At 41.3% G+C, this 15544-nt stretch overlaps 1 protein-coding gene across 1 annotated transcript in view; it reads right to left on the reverse strand.

The window, feature by feature from the left end:
- The window catches only part of ST3GAL2 (ST3 beta-galactoside alpha-2,3-sialyltransferase 2), a 177901-nt gene that overhangs the window by 27654 nt on the left and 134703 nt on the right, over positions 1-15544 (reverse strand). The window lies entirely within an intron of this gene.

The raw sequence follows: 15544 nt of genomic DNA on the forward strand, positions 1-15544 counted from the left end.
AGAGGGGTGTATAGAGTACAGGGTAGTGACAATATTTCCCTATGGAATTTTAGTCACAAGTCTGCGACAGGTGTCGCGGGGACCTATCCCTTAGCCTCCTCCTGTTGGGTCGTCGTACTCCTCTCTAAAATCCTGTGCTGTTGCTTGCATCATCTTCAGATGATCAGAACTCCATCCCTTATCAGAAAACTGATAATTATTTTATGTTTAAGATTTACCATCTACTCTTCTTATTGCGTGAGGTTCTTCAAACTTTACATAAAAACAGATAGATTTTGACGGCAAATAAGAACCAACAAGTCTGCCCAATATTTTCTAAAAAAGTATAAAAACTTATCTAGTTTGTTGGAAAGCCTTATGCTTATCCCAGGCATTCTTAAAGTCCCCAAACAGTGTGTGTAATTACCACCTCTTGTGGAAGTTAATTCCATGAATCAATCACCCTTTCCACAAATTACTTCTCAATCAACTACCCTTCAGCTTGAGATCATGACCCCTTGTGTTCTTGATTTTTTTTCTTTTTATGAAAAAATACTCACAGCCTCAGCTTTACTAAGCCCCTTTATACCTGATAGTTACTAACATATCACCTCTTTCCCTTCTCTCCCCTAAGCTATACATATTTAGGTAACAGAGCCTTAGTAGGTAAGTTTTAATTTTTAGACTATGTACCATTTTAGTAGCCCTCCTTTGCACAGATTCCAGTTTGTTTATATCTTTCTGGAGGTATGGCCTACAGAACTGCACACAATACTCAAGATGAGACCTAACTAATGATGTGCAAATTGGCATGAGAACCTTCATATTTATGCTGCAAATACCTCTACCAAGCAATCTACAGGCCTTACTCGCTGCAATACTACATTTTTTACTAAATTTTAAATAATCTGAAATAATTATTTACAAGTCACGTTGCTCATTTGTAACAGTCAGTATAATGTAATTGGGTCTGTAATTAACTTTAGATCCCAGTCCTCCAATTTTTGTATATCACTTCTCATTTTGTTTACCCCCCGCCCGGAACATCTACTATATGACAAATATTTGTATCAACTGCAAACAGATATACTTTCCTCTTTGGCCCTTTGCTGATATTACTGATAAATATGTTGAACAAAACAAGCACCAGAACTGACCCCTGAGTAACACCACTAGTAGCACTCCATTTACGAAGAAGTACTCTTAAGCAAGCATTCCACCCAGTTCATATTTTTTTAGTCTAGACCAAGGAGATACAGTTTGTGAATTAGTTTGGTGTGTGGGACAGTGTCAAATGCTTTGCTTAAATCTAGATATGCTACATCAACTGCTCCACCCTGGTCTAATACTTTTGTAACATGATCAAAGAAGTTAATTAGATTAGTCTGACATCATCTACCTTAAGTAAAACCATGCTGATTTTGGACTTCTAAATGGTTTGTCTTTATGCAAGTCATAATTCTTTCTTTTAAGAGACTTTCCATTAAATTCCCTACTACTGAGGTTTAACCAACTGGACTGTAATAACCAGATTCATCCCTACTGCCCTTTTTATGAAGAGGTACTACATTCTGTATTCTCAATTCATCTGGAACAACTCCTATCAACAGTGACCGTTTAAACAGATTAGTTAATGGGGCAGCAAACACACATCGAAGTTCCTTTAAAACCCTTGGATGAATAATATCAGTACCTACTGACCGTTTTACATTTATTTTTGATAATGCTAACAAAACCTCATTCTCTGTAAAAAGATTAGTGCTAAACTCATTTATTTTTTATTTTTTGTAGCATCCCTTAATGTAGACATTCCACCTTCACAATCTTTTGTGAAGTCAGAACAGAAGTACTCATTGAGACAGTCTGCTTTTGCTCATCTCCTACTATTCTACCATCAACTGTTTTAAATTGTACTATTCCAACCTTAGTTTTTTCTCCTTTCACTGATATATCTAATAAAGGTTTTGTCTCCATGTTTTCCTGACTGTGCTATCTTCTCTTCCGCCTGTGCTTTAGCATTTCTAATTAACTGCTTAGTCTTTTTTGTTGGAGTCTCCGTATTTGCATATCATCATCTGACTCTGTGTGTCTAATTTTTATAAGCTATCTTTTTTGTCTTTACAAGATGTGCTACTTCTTTGGAAAACCATATTGGTTTCATCTTCGACATTCAGGATCACAAGCATTGAGGAGAAATCCGTTTATCAGCTGTACTTGAGGTTTTTCCATTCCCTGAAGCGATTACAGAGATAATCTCTAAGGAAGGTTCAAACCCAGTACTCTTTTTGACCTGTCTTCAAAGTTTAAAAGGATGTTTCCTTTACCTGTTAAAAATAGAGAGTTACGGGAAACTATTCCAAAGCTTGATGGTGCAATTCCTACATTAGCCAAGAGAACTACTATTCCTCTGGAGGATAGTACTTCTTTTAGAGACCCTATGAATAGTAAAATAAATCCTCAAAAAAAAAAAGTCCTCTTCCTCTCAAAAACCTTATTGGAAGCAAGGTTCTTCCTGGAGCAAATCCAAAAAGGAACAAGAAGTCATCCCCTACTTCCAAAAGACCATGAAGGTGTGGTCCCCGATTCAGATTGTTCTGGTAGGGGGCAGGTTGAGTCTTTTAGAGGCTTGGTCTCAATTAGTTCAGGATCCTTGGGTTTTGAGCATTGTGTCTCAAGGTTACTGGATAGGGTTTCGGACCTGATGGGGGGGGGGGTTATAAAGCCCATCCCAGTTTCAGACCAGGGTCTGGGTTTTTACTCCATATCGTTCCAAAAAAGAAAAGCACTTTCAGACCTTTCCTGGATTTGAAGACCTTAAAATAGTAAGAATGTTTTTCATTTTGAAAGAGTGTACTCTCAAGAATTTGTTTCTCTAGTACAACAGGGTCAGTTTTTTTCCACAATAGGTCTGACGGATGCGTACCTTCATATCCCTATTCACAAGGATCATCAATTCCTCAGATTGGGCTTTCTGAACGAGAGCTATAGCTAAACTGAATGGGAGAGCAACAGAGTATTCATGAAGGTTTTAGGAGCGTTATTGGTGGTAATAAGAGCTGAGGGGATTTCAGTTGCCCCGTACCTAGATAACATTCTGGTTCTGGCTCCGTCCCTGCTTTTGGCAGTTTCCCACACAGAGAGACTTCTAATATGTTTCTGCACAGCCATGGTTGAAAGATAAATGTTCCAAAGAGTTGCCCGTCTCCAATACTAAGTTCTATTTTTTGGGAGTAACTATCAATTCAGTTTCCATGTGCCTCTCTCTCTCATGGAACTACGCAGACTCAAATTACAGACAACAGCTCTTCAGTCAGTAGCTCAATGTATGGAAGTAGTAGGTCTGATGGAAGCTTCCTCAGAAGAGATTCCTTTTATGCCCTTTTTAACTTTGTATGTTGAAGCAGTGGACTAGGGATTACAATAGTTTAGATAAGAAACTCATTCTAGATTACAGAGTGAAGCGGTCCTTATACTTTGTCCACCTTGGGTCATTGTGACCACAGATGCTACTGCAAAAAAAAAGGCCAAGGGCTAAGAATAACCCAAGACCAGGGTTAAGAGGTAGTAGGAGGGTAAGATGGGAACACTGCAGTGGCATATATACACACACACACACATATATATATATATATATATATACACACACACATACACACATACACACACAGTGGATATAAAAAGTCTTACACACCCCTGTTAAAATGTCAGGTTTCTGTGATGTAAAAAAAAATGACACAAAGATAAATATTTCAGAACTTTTTCCACCTTTAATGTGACCTATAAACTATACAACGCAATTGAAAAACAAACTGAAATGTTTTAGGTAGAGGGAAGAAAAAATATAAAAATAAAATAAACTAATACTTTGTTGAAGCACCTTTTGATTTTATTACAGCACTCAGCCTTTTTGGGTATGAGTCTATCAGCATGGCACATTTTGACTTGGCAAGATTTGCCCACTCTTCTTTGCAGAAACACTCCAAATCTGTCAGATTGCGAGGGCATCTCCTGTGCACAGCCCTCTTCAGATCACCCCACAGATTTTCAATCGGATTCAGGTCCATTCCAAAACTTTAATCTTCTTCTGGTGAAGCCATTCCTTTGTTGATTTAGATGTATGCTTTGGGTTGTTGTCATGCTGAAAGATGAAGTTCCTCTTTATGTTCAGCTTTCTAGCAAAAGCCTGAAGGTTTTGTGCCAATATTGACTGGTATTTGGAACTGTTCATAACTCCCTCTAGCTTAACTAAGGCCCCAGTTCCAGCTGAAGAAAAACAGCCCAAAGCATGATGCTGCCACCACCATGCTTCACTGTGAGTATTCAATGCTCTTCTAGCTTGGCCTCAGTTAGCAACACTGAGGTTCATCAGATTTCAGTCGGACAACATCACGACTGTGGCTTACATCAATCATGAAGGGGGAACCAGGAGTTCCCTAGCGATGTTGGAAGTCTCGAAGATAATTCGCTGGGCAGAGTCTCACTCTTGCCACCTGTCAGCGATCTACATCCCAGGCGTGGAGAACTGGGAGGCGGATTTTCTAAGTCGCCAGACCTTTCATCCGGGGGAGTGGGAACTTCACCCGGAGGTGTTTGCTCAACTGATTCTTCGTTGGGGCGAACCGGAGCTGGATCTCATGGCATCTCGCCAGAACGCCAAGCTTCCTTGTTACGGATCCAGGTCCAGGGACCCTGGAGCGGTGCTGGTAGATGCATTAGCAGCCCCTTGGGTTTTCAACATGGCTTATGTGTTTCCACCATTTCCGTTGCTACCTCGACTGATTGCCAGGATCAAACAGGAGAGAGCATCGGTGATTCTGATAGCGCCTGCGTGGCCACGCAGGACCTGGGCAGAGTCTCCAGAATGTTTATTGGGAGGAGTTTCTCCTCCTGAGTCCACGATCCCTGAGCCTTCAGGGAGTTCCAGACTGCACCCCAGCCTAGTAGGCTGGCATCTGTTACAATCGTCCAATCTGGTCTGCGAAAAGTCATTCCTTTGGACAGATGAACCCGCGACAACCACCAGAGAAGAGAATCTCTGGCCTCCTGGTCCAGATTTAGTAAAGGGGACAGATCTGAGTAATCCCCATTCCACTGACTTAGCATGCATAGTTGCAGCGGTCTGAGATGTAGGCGCGCAAATGGCACTATATCCATTGCCGCGACCATTAAGCCGATTACTTCCATGCACTGAGCTACTGATGGGCTTGGAATGGAATGAAGGACACGGCAAGCATTTAGGATTTTTGATAACCTGGACTCCGTCAGGTAAATCTTCATCTCTACAGAATCTATAAGAGTCCCTAGAAAGGGAACCCTTGTGAGTGGGAACAGAGAACTCTTTTCCATGTTCACTTTCCACCCATGCAACCTCAGAAATGCTAGAACTATCTCTGTATTAGACTTTGCATTTTGAAAACTTGACGCTTGTATCAGAATGTCGTCTAGGTACGGAGCCACTGCTATGCCTCGCGGTCTTAGTACCGCCAGAAGCGAGCCCAGAACCTTTGTAAAAATTCTCGGGGCCGTAGCCAACCCGAAGGGAAGAGCTACAAACTGGTAATGCCTGTCTAGAAAGGCAAATCTTAGGTACCGATAATGATCTTTGTGAATCGGTATGTGAAGGTAGGCATCCTTTAAGTCCACTATGGTCATATACTGACCCTCTTGGATCATGGGTAGGATGGTTCGAATAGTTTCCATTTTGAATGATGGAACCCTTAGGAATTTGTTTAAGATCTTCAGGTCCAAGATTGGCCTGAAGGTTCCCTCTTTTTTTGGAACCACAAACAGATTTGAGTAAAAACCTTGCCCTTGTTCCGTCCGCGGAACCGGGTGGATCACTCCCATTACTAAGAGGTCTTGTACACATCGTAGAAATGCCTCTTTCTTTATTAGGTTTGTTGATAACCTTGACAGATGAAATCTCCCTTGTGGAGGAGAAGTTTTGAAGTCCAGAAGGTATCCCTGAGATATGATCTCCAACGCCCAGGGATCCTGGACATCTCTTGCCCAGGCCTGGGCGAAGAGAGAAAGTCTGCCCCCCACTAGATCCGTTTCCTGATAGGGGGCCCTTTCTTCATGCTGTCTTAGGGGCAGAAGTAGGTTTTCTGGCCTGCTTGCCCTTGTTCCAGGACTGGTTGCCTTTCCAACCCTGTCTGTAACGAGTAGTAGTCCCTTCCTGTTTTGGAGCGGAGGAAGTTGATGCTGCTCCTGCCTTGAAATTACGAAAGGCACGAAAATTAGACTGTTTGGCCTTTGGTTTGGCCCAATGTCAGCAATAATTTCTTTCAAGCCGGGCCCGAATAAGGTTTGCCCTTTGAAAGGAATATTAAGCAATTTAGATTTAGAAGTTACATCTGCTGACCAGGATTTAAGCCATAGCGCTCTACGCGCCTGGATGGCGAATCCGGAGTTCTTAGCCGTCAGTTTGGTTAAATGCACAACGGCATCCGAAACAAATGCATTAGCTAGCTCAAGGGCTTTAAGCTTGTTCATAATCTCATCCAATGGTGCTGTGCGAATAGCCTCTTCCAGAGACTCAAACCAGAATGCCGCTGCAGCAGTGACGGGCGCAATGCATGCAAGGGGCTGTATTATAAAACCTTGTTGAACAAACATTTTCTTAAGGTAACCTTCTAATTTTTTATCCATTGGATCTGAGAAAGCACAACTATCCTCCACCGGGATAGTGGTACGCTTGGCTAAAGTAGAAACTCCACCTTAGGGACCGTCTGCCATAAGTCTTGTGTGGTGGCGTCTATTGGGAACATTTTTCTAAATATCGGAGGAGGGGAAAAGGGCACACCGGGTCTATCCCACTCCTTGCTAATAAACTCTGTAAGCCTTTTAGGTATAGGAAAAACGTCAGTACACACCGGTACCGCATAGTATTTATCCAGCCTACATAATTTACATAAGCCGCTAACACCTCCCCTAGCAATACACGGAGGTTCTCAAGCTTAAATTTAAAATTTCTGAATCTGGTCTCCCCGGATCAGATCCGTCACCCACAGAATGAAGCTCTCCGTCCTCATGTTCTGCAAATTGTGACGCAGTATCAGACATGGCTCTCGTGTCATCGGCGCGCTCTGTCCTAAACCCAGAGATATCGCGCTTGCCTCTTAACTCAGGCAAATTAGATAATACTTCTTTCATAACATTAGCCATATCATGCAAAGTGATTTGTAAGGGCCTTGATGTACTTGGCGCCACAATCTCACGCACCTCCTGAGCGGGAGGCGAAGGTACTGACACGTGAGGAGAGTTAGGCGGCATAACTTCCCCCTCGTTGTCTGGTGATAATTTCTTTACCAGTAAAGACTGACTTTTATTTAAAGGAACATCAATACAATTGGTACACATATTTCTATTGGGCTCCACATTGGCTTTTAAACATAATGAACAAGTAGATTCATCTGTATCAGACATGTTTAAACAGACTAGCAATGAAGGCTAGCAAGCTTGGAAAAAATCTTTCAATAAATTTACAAGCAATAGAAAAAACGCTGCAGCGCTTTTAAAAACACAAAAAACTGTCACAGTTGAAATAACAATGAACTAATTCAGTTATAGCCAACAATTTTAACAGTAAATGTATGAATTTAGCAGAGGATTGCACCCACTAGCAAACGGATGATTAACCCCTCAATACCCAAAAACGGATAATCAATTTAAGATTTAACGCTTTCATCACAGTCAAACACACTGTCACAGGTCTGCTGTGACTGATTACCTCCCTCAAAAATGAATTTTGAAGACCCCTGAGCTCTCTGGAGACGTCCTGGATCAAGGAGGAAGAAGCAGGAAGACTGTGCTAGAATTTTAACTGCGCAACAAGGCGCTAAAAAAAGGCCCCTCCCACTCATATTACAACAGTGGGAGACCTGTTACAACGGTTTCTATGCAGAAATATATACGTTAGCCATATGGAAAAAAAATCATGCCCAAAAAGATTTATCACCAAAGTACCTCACAAAACGAATAACATGCCAGTAAACGTTTTAAAAACAACTTTCCAGTGTTATGCAAAGTTATCACTAAGCCTGCTACCAGTCGCTTCTACTGCAGTTAAGGCTCATACATTTATTTCAGTATTAACAGTATTTTCTCAGTCAAATTCTAGTCCCTAGAAAATAACTCAACTGCGCATACATTTATCAGCCTGATACCAGTCGCTACTACTGCATTAAAGGCTGTACTTACATCATATGGGTAACAGCAGTGTTTTCTTAGTCAATTCCATTCCTAGAAAATATTACTGCACATACCTCATTTGCGGGGGACCCCGCATGCTATTCCCTTTTTCTGAAGTTACCCCACTCCTCAGAATGTGCGAGAACAGCCAGTGGATCTTAGTTACGTCTGCTAAGATCATAGAAAACGCAGGCAGATTCTTCTTCTAAATACTGCCTGAGAGAAAAAACAGCACACTCCGGTGCCATTTTAAAATAATAAACTTTTGATTGAAGAATAATTAGGTAAAAAAACTCCTATCTCCTCTCGCGACCTCCTTCTTTGTTGAGACTTGCAAGAGAATGACTGGATATGACATGTGAGGGGAGGAGCTATATAGCAGCTCTGCTTGGGTGATCCTCTTGCAACTTTCTGTTGGGAAGGAGAATATATCCCATAAGTAATGGATGACCCGTGGACTGAACACACTTAACAAGAGAAAGGTCATATATAGTGTAATACAGTTTTTATTTTATAACCAAAGAATAAAAGCAAGCACACATTAAACTCACATTCTATGTCCTCAAACACTGTGAGGTATGTTAACATATATATAAAATTACAGATGGTTCTTTTTGAGATGCACCAGATGATGTTCCCAATAAACTGTAGGCAGTAATTTCAAGCAAGCATAAGTCCGGTAAAAAATCTCACCAGGCAGTATCAAGATACAAAGTAAAACAATAAATAATGTGTTTAACAAGTGCTAAAATCGGGTAATCAAATACCCTAAGATAATACCCTGACACGTTTCAAAGGATGCAGGTTTTCCTTCTTCAGAGGGGTAACTGTACAGGCAAGTAGCGTCCATTTAAACAGAGGGCGGCGGCACGCCCTCAATGTCCAATTGGCTATTGCTAATCATGTGGTCTCGCGTGATGACGTCAAGCGTCATAGCGTAATACTGGCAATTAGATACAGGAGCAGTAAGGAGGCACAGATACGCATAACGTGTGACGTATATTATTTATGTCACTACGTTTTGTAGTTCTAGTGTAGCGTATCTCGTTCTGTAGTTCTAGTGTATTTCGTAAAGGCGCATGCGCAGATGCGCAACACTGTTATAGCAGGCTGCTTTCAAAAATCGGGTAAATTTGACATAATAGGTTTTTTTTTAAATTTCCTATTACAGTAGGAATAAGCCAACAAAATGTGTTCTCAACCTCTAATGAAAATGTCTGTGAAATTGAAACAATCACCAACTGTAAGACAGACCATGTAGTATATCTGGTAGAGTGTGAATGCAAGCTCCAATATGTAGGCCGCACAACTAGGCTGTACAAGACAAGAATGTTGGAACATATTAGAAACATAGAGAACCGCTTCAAAAAACATAGTGTATCCAACCATTTTCGTCTAAAACATAACCGAGATCCAATAAGTCTGAGGGGTATAGTGCTTGAACACATCAAAGAACCACCAGATGGAATTAGTAGAAAACTACATCTCAGACGTAGGGAGACCCAGTGGATACATAAACTGGGTACTATGACTCCTAAGGGTCTAAACAAAGATATAGATATAGCTGCATTCTTGGTACAACAATAAATCTTTAATGGTCAAAATATTCTACAATAATTATCTTGAAAATTTTGTCCCCTTCGCTCAAAATACACATTTGCTTGATTCCTTTGTGTATAGATTCCAATATATCTATGTATATGTGTGTGCACATGCACAAACAGGTATACACCTACAAAACTTGATGAATTTATATCCTTTGTAATGATAAATATATATATATATATATATATATATATAAAAATATGTATAATGAATTATCATCCACCATCAAATATGCCAATATAAAGACCATCTAAAATAATTCCTTAAACACTATCCTCTCTGACTATTAGAGATCACAAATAAAGAAAGAAACCATATATCATCCCTTAGAGATAATAATATGTACATACATATACCTTTCAAACAGTGTATCAATTCAATGCTGTAGGATTTTATTTATTTATTAATTATTTATTCTCATTGTTTTTATATATGTCTGGTCTGAGGAAGGGGTCTGCGAACCCCGAAACGTTACCACAATAAATCAATAAATATTTAATCCTGTATCTAAATCCAGTGAGTGCAGTTATATATATATATCCATCAATCCTGTACCTCTGAGGATCTAGGTAATCGGGACAAAAATTATGAGATACAACCACATTCAAAGTGGGGAACTCGCCCAGCGAACCGGTCGCTATCTCTTAGTGTGGTCTTCCTAAACGCCAACCTATACTGTCGCGATCCCAGCCTTCAGCCCCGCTTGATGACGTCATCCTTGATCCGTCTCCATGAACACCTCCTTCTGTTAAACAGTGTTTGCAAGGCTTAGGTAACAACTGCTTGTCGGGGGACACTGATGACTAGTGAAATCCAGCAACAGGAAGCTAAGAGAGTCTCAGACTGCTTTTCAGTGCTATCCTGTTTTCACATCTTCACAAGTATGCAGTTTTTATCCAATATGGAAAAAAAGTTGTTTTTAAAGTAAACTGCCACGGTGAGACTAATCTTTCTGTTGATGGAGGCCACAGATGCTAGTCTTTTAAGTTGTGGCGTGGTTAGAGGAATTCAGAGAGCGCAGGAGGAGATGTTTCTGATAAACATCTTGAAACTTCGTGCAATTTTTCGGGCTCTCCAGTCATGGCCAGTGCTGCAAAGAGAAAAATATATTCTTTTTCAGTCAGAGTCGAAGTTTCTTAGCAATGAAAGAGGTAGCTCAAATTTTATCATGGACAGAACGCAATCTATGTACCTTAACAGCGATTAACATTCCAGGAGTCAACAACTGGGAAGCCAACTACCTCAGTCACCAATCTTTACATCCGAGAGAGTGGTCTCTCAATCAGGAGATTTTCTATCAGATCGTCTTAAGGTAAAGCTTTCCAGAAATAGACCGGATGGCTTCCAATCTCAATTAGAAACTTCCCAGATATTGTGCCAGATCCAGGAGATCCAAAAGAAGAACTCTAGCCTAGCCTACATTTTCCCTCCATTTGTTCTACCACCAAGAACCATAGCTCGGATCAGACAGGAGCGTGCCTCAGTCATTCTGATAGCTCCAGCCTGGCGCCGCAGGACTTGGTATGCAGATCTAATTTAAATATCCAGTTTCCCACCTTAGATTATTCTGCAGCATCAGGATCTTTTGTCTCAAAGTCCTATATTTTATCAAGATCTACAAACTCTAAATTTGGGGGCGGGGAAATTGAATGCCTGATTTTGAAGCAAAGAGGTTTTTCTGACACTGTGGTAGGTACTCTTATTCAGGCTAGGAAGCCTGTCACTAGGAAAATTTATCATAAGACTTGGAAATTTTTTCTTTCATGGTGTGAAAGTAATGGTTTTCGTTGGCAGTCTTTGGCGTAGGGCGTAGATAAGGTTTATCGGCATGTTCTTTAAGAGGGTCAGATTTTAGCCCTGTTTTATATCACAGGAAAATAGCAAGGCTTTCAGATGTTCAGGACTTTGGTTTGATTACAGGCCTAATTCTAAAGTTTGAACAGTTTCCCCTCTGTGGACTTTAAATTTGTTCCTCTCTGCCTTACAATCTGCTCTTTTTTGACCCCATGCATGATATAGATCTGAAGTTTCGGTTAGGGAAGGTATTGTTTCAATATCCTCAGCAAGGAGAGTTTCTGAACTGTCGGCTCTCTTGTGTGAATTTCCCTACCTTATGTTTCACCAGGATAAGGCTGTATTGAGAACACAATATCGCTTTCTTTCTAAAGTAGTGTCATCTGAGAACATAAATTAGGGAATTATAATTCCTTTCATATGTCTAAATCCTAACAACTCTTAAGAGAGACATTTGCATGGTCTAGATGTTGTTAGAGCTTTAAAATTTCATTTACAAGCTACAAAAGATTTCAGACAACGTTCAAATGTATTTGTCCATTTTTTAGGTCCTCATAGGGGACAAAAGGCTACAACTGTTACCCTAGCTTCCTGGTTAAAACAGGTGACTCACAAATCTTACTTGGTGGCAGGGAAGTTGCCCCTAAACATATTACAGCCCATTCCACTAGATCAGTTTCTTATTCCTGGCCTTTATAAAAAGGCTTCTGTTGAACATATTTGCAAGGCAGAAACTTGGTCTTCATTACATACATGTACTAAATTTTATAATTTTTATGTTTTTGCCTATTTGGGGGCAGCTTTTGGCAGAAACATCCTTCAGGCCTCAGTGTCCACATGTCAAGGCCCTTGGACTCACCACCTTATGATAGAAAACAATGTATTTTTACGTGATAAATTCCTTTCTTTCATGGTGGTGAGAGTCCAGTTAAACTTTGTGCGTTTTGGCAGCAGTTTTTTTTATTTGCACCTCTTCATAACCCGATTTTCCTTTCCTGTCTTATCTTTTCTCTTCTCAGCTATACAATAAACTGAGATATACAGGGAGGTGGGAAAGTTAAAAAGCTCTTGGTGTTTGGTATATATATATATATATATATATATATATATATATATATATATATATATATATATATATATATATATATATATATATATATATATATATATATATATACATACATATATATACACACACACATATCTTTATCTCCTCCTAGTGGCAGGAATTCAAACCCACATGTCAAGGCTCGTGGATTCTCACCACCATGAAAGAAAGGACTTTAGTGCTAGTAAAAACAAATTATACTTACCTGATAATTTTCTTTTCTTCAGATGGAAAGAGTCCACAGCTGCATTCATTACTTTTGGGAATTTAGAACCTGGCCACCAGGAGGCGGCAAAGACACCCCCAGCCAAAGGCTTAACTACTCCTTCCACTTCCCTCATCCCCCAGTCATTCTGCCGAGGAACAAGGAACAGTAGAAGAAATATCAGGGTGAAAAGGTGCCAGAAGTACAAAAATCACGGCCGCCCCACAAAGAAAAACCCCCAAAACAAAACAAAAAAAAACACGGCGGGGAGCTGTGGAATCTTTCCATCTGAAGAAAAGAAAATTATCAGGTAAGCATAATTTATGTTTTTCTTCATAAATGGAAAGAGTCCACAGCTGCATTCATTACTTTTGGGAAAACAATACCCAAGCTATAGGGGACACTGAATGCAAAAACGGGAGGGTACCAGGCCTGAAAAACCCCAACCCAACAAAAATCCCGCTTCGTCCGAAGCCAAGAAAACATTTGAAAAGGAAAAGGCCCCAAGGACACTGACTCGCAGATAGACCACAGCCTTGCTAGAAACCGCCTCAACTGAGCCAACACACCTCCAGGAGACCCATCGCCCCAAGGTTAGTCCACAACCTTACCCCCTTACAAGAGAAAGGGGAATGACAACTGAAAACTCCCAAAGGGGAGAGGACATGGAGGAACAAACGAGGATTCTTGGAAGACCCTAAACAGGGTGCAAGAAGATCCAAATAAAAAAATAGAAAACCCCAAAAAGCGAGCCAAGCTCACAGAGACCCTAAGGGATCCTGAAAACAAGGGAAGGCAACGCCCAGACCCCAAACTGAACAGGAACACAAGGTTGAGACCGGGAATCCGAACAGAGAAGAAAAGTTCTCAGAAAAAACCAGAGCAACCGCCACGAAAAAACAACTGAAACCGGAGTCCCAAATCGCCAGGAACTCGGAATATCGAAATATTCCCAGTCAACACGTGCATCAAACCCAGAAAACAACCTCTGAACACAACACGCTGCAGTCATACCAGGATGATTCCGAAAATAAAATACTTGCAGACAAGTAAAAGGCAGCCGAAGATCGATAACCAACACCAACCGACGGACTGCTAACATCCACCAAGTAGCGGGCACACAGAAAACCGGACCAGCCCAAGCAACAGGCAGGTCTGAAGGACAGGGGAACAGAAAGGACCCCAGCCCCCAGAGAAAAAGGGCGTAATGGGATGGCCTCAGTCACCCCAACAGGGTGCCATCCAAAAGTACCCACAAACAGGTACTCCCAAGGAGGACCCCATAGAGATAGGCAGAAACAAGGCAGAAAAGCCCTATGAAATCTAGCCCAACACTATATGTCAGTCTCAATACAGCACCTACAACAGGTACTCCCAAGGAGAACCCATAGAGATAGACCTAAAAAGGCAGAAGAGCCCTATGCTCTAACCTGGAGACTGCAACCACAGATGGAACAGAAAAATCCAAGAACAATCTTTACAGGATAAACCACCTGCCCACAGGACAGGACCACCAACCTCCAAAGAGAGGAAAACCCCTCCTCTTTAGGAAAAACAAAATAACCCCCCCCCAAGGGAAGGGCACAGACAAACAGAGCACACACTCACAAGGCCAAAGCCCTAATTTGAAAACCATCCAGGCGCCACTGATGAATACGAAAAGGAAACTCCCCAAGAAGGGAAGTACATAACTTTCAAGAACAAGGCAGGCCATAATGAGCCTAAGTACACAGCACTCCTGGCCAAGCTGCTAGCAGCTAAACTGGCGAGACCATAAGTTATAGCCTATGTTCCATGAAGAACTGGAGCTCCCAAACCAGCCAAAAGATCTATAAATCAAGAAAAATACCAGATAAGGCCATGAAAAAAAAAAAAAAAAAAAAAAATACCCGCACCACAGCAGGATCCAGCTAGCGAAACGATGGGGGGCTAACCACTAATCAGACCAGCTGGCTTAGGCCTAAAAAGATCCAGACAAACGAAAGCCAGAGCCCCAGAATTGTTTAGAGAAACAATACCCCAGGGAACACCATACCCGGTCCGAAGAAAAAAAAAAAACAGACTACACAAGGGATAAAAATAATCTGTAAAACGGAACATAAATCCTAACCCAAAGGGAAGAGATTACCCCTTACAAAAGGTCCGACTCCAAAGGAGCTAGGGCAAGACAGAGCCGCTATGAATCTAAGCCCAACAGGCGTACCCCAAACTTCCAGGACCAAGGAGAAACATTGGGGACGAAGTCACCCGAAGAACAAGGTAACAAAAGCTAGTCTCCATAATCTCCTCAGAGTACAAAACCAGAGGACTACATCCAAGGAAAAAGAATGCATAGCATCCCAAACCCCGGTAACAGCCCCTAGACTAAGCCAGGATAAGGAGACCACATATCCTATCATTCCTAATAAGGAATGACTAACCCTCAGAGTAGGAAAAAAACGCAAGGTCAACCTCTAAGAAGAAACGGACAAAGTCCAGAGATCTCGACCCGAAGGAAGAGTCCTCAAAAAGGAACAAGTCCAAAAGGACAATTCCAATAGCCCTAGACGGACAAAACCGCCCATAACGGCAGCAATGAGGCCCTAAAACCTCCAAATCTTAAACCCACGCGGGGAAGGAAACACTCAAATCCCGATGATATAGGAACCAACGGAGTGTGA

Source organism: Bombina bombina, chromosome 1 (assembly GCF_027579735.1).
Source record: "Bombina bombina isolate aBomBom1 chromosome 1, aBomBom1.pri, whole genome shotgun sequence".
Lineage (NCBI taxonomy): Eukaryota > Metazoa > Chordata > Amphibia > Anura > Bombinatoridae > Bombina > Bombina bombina.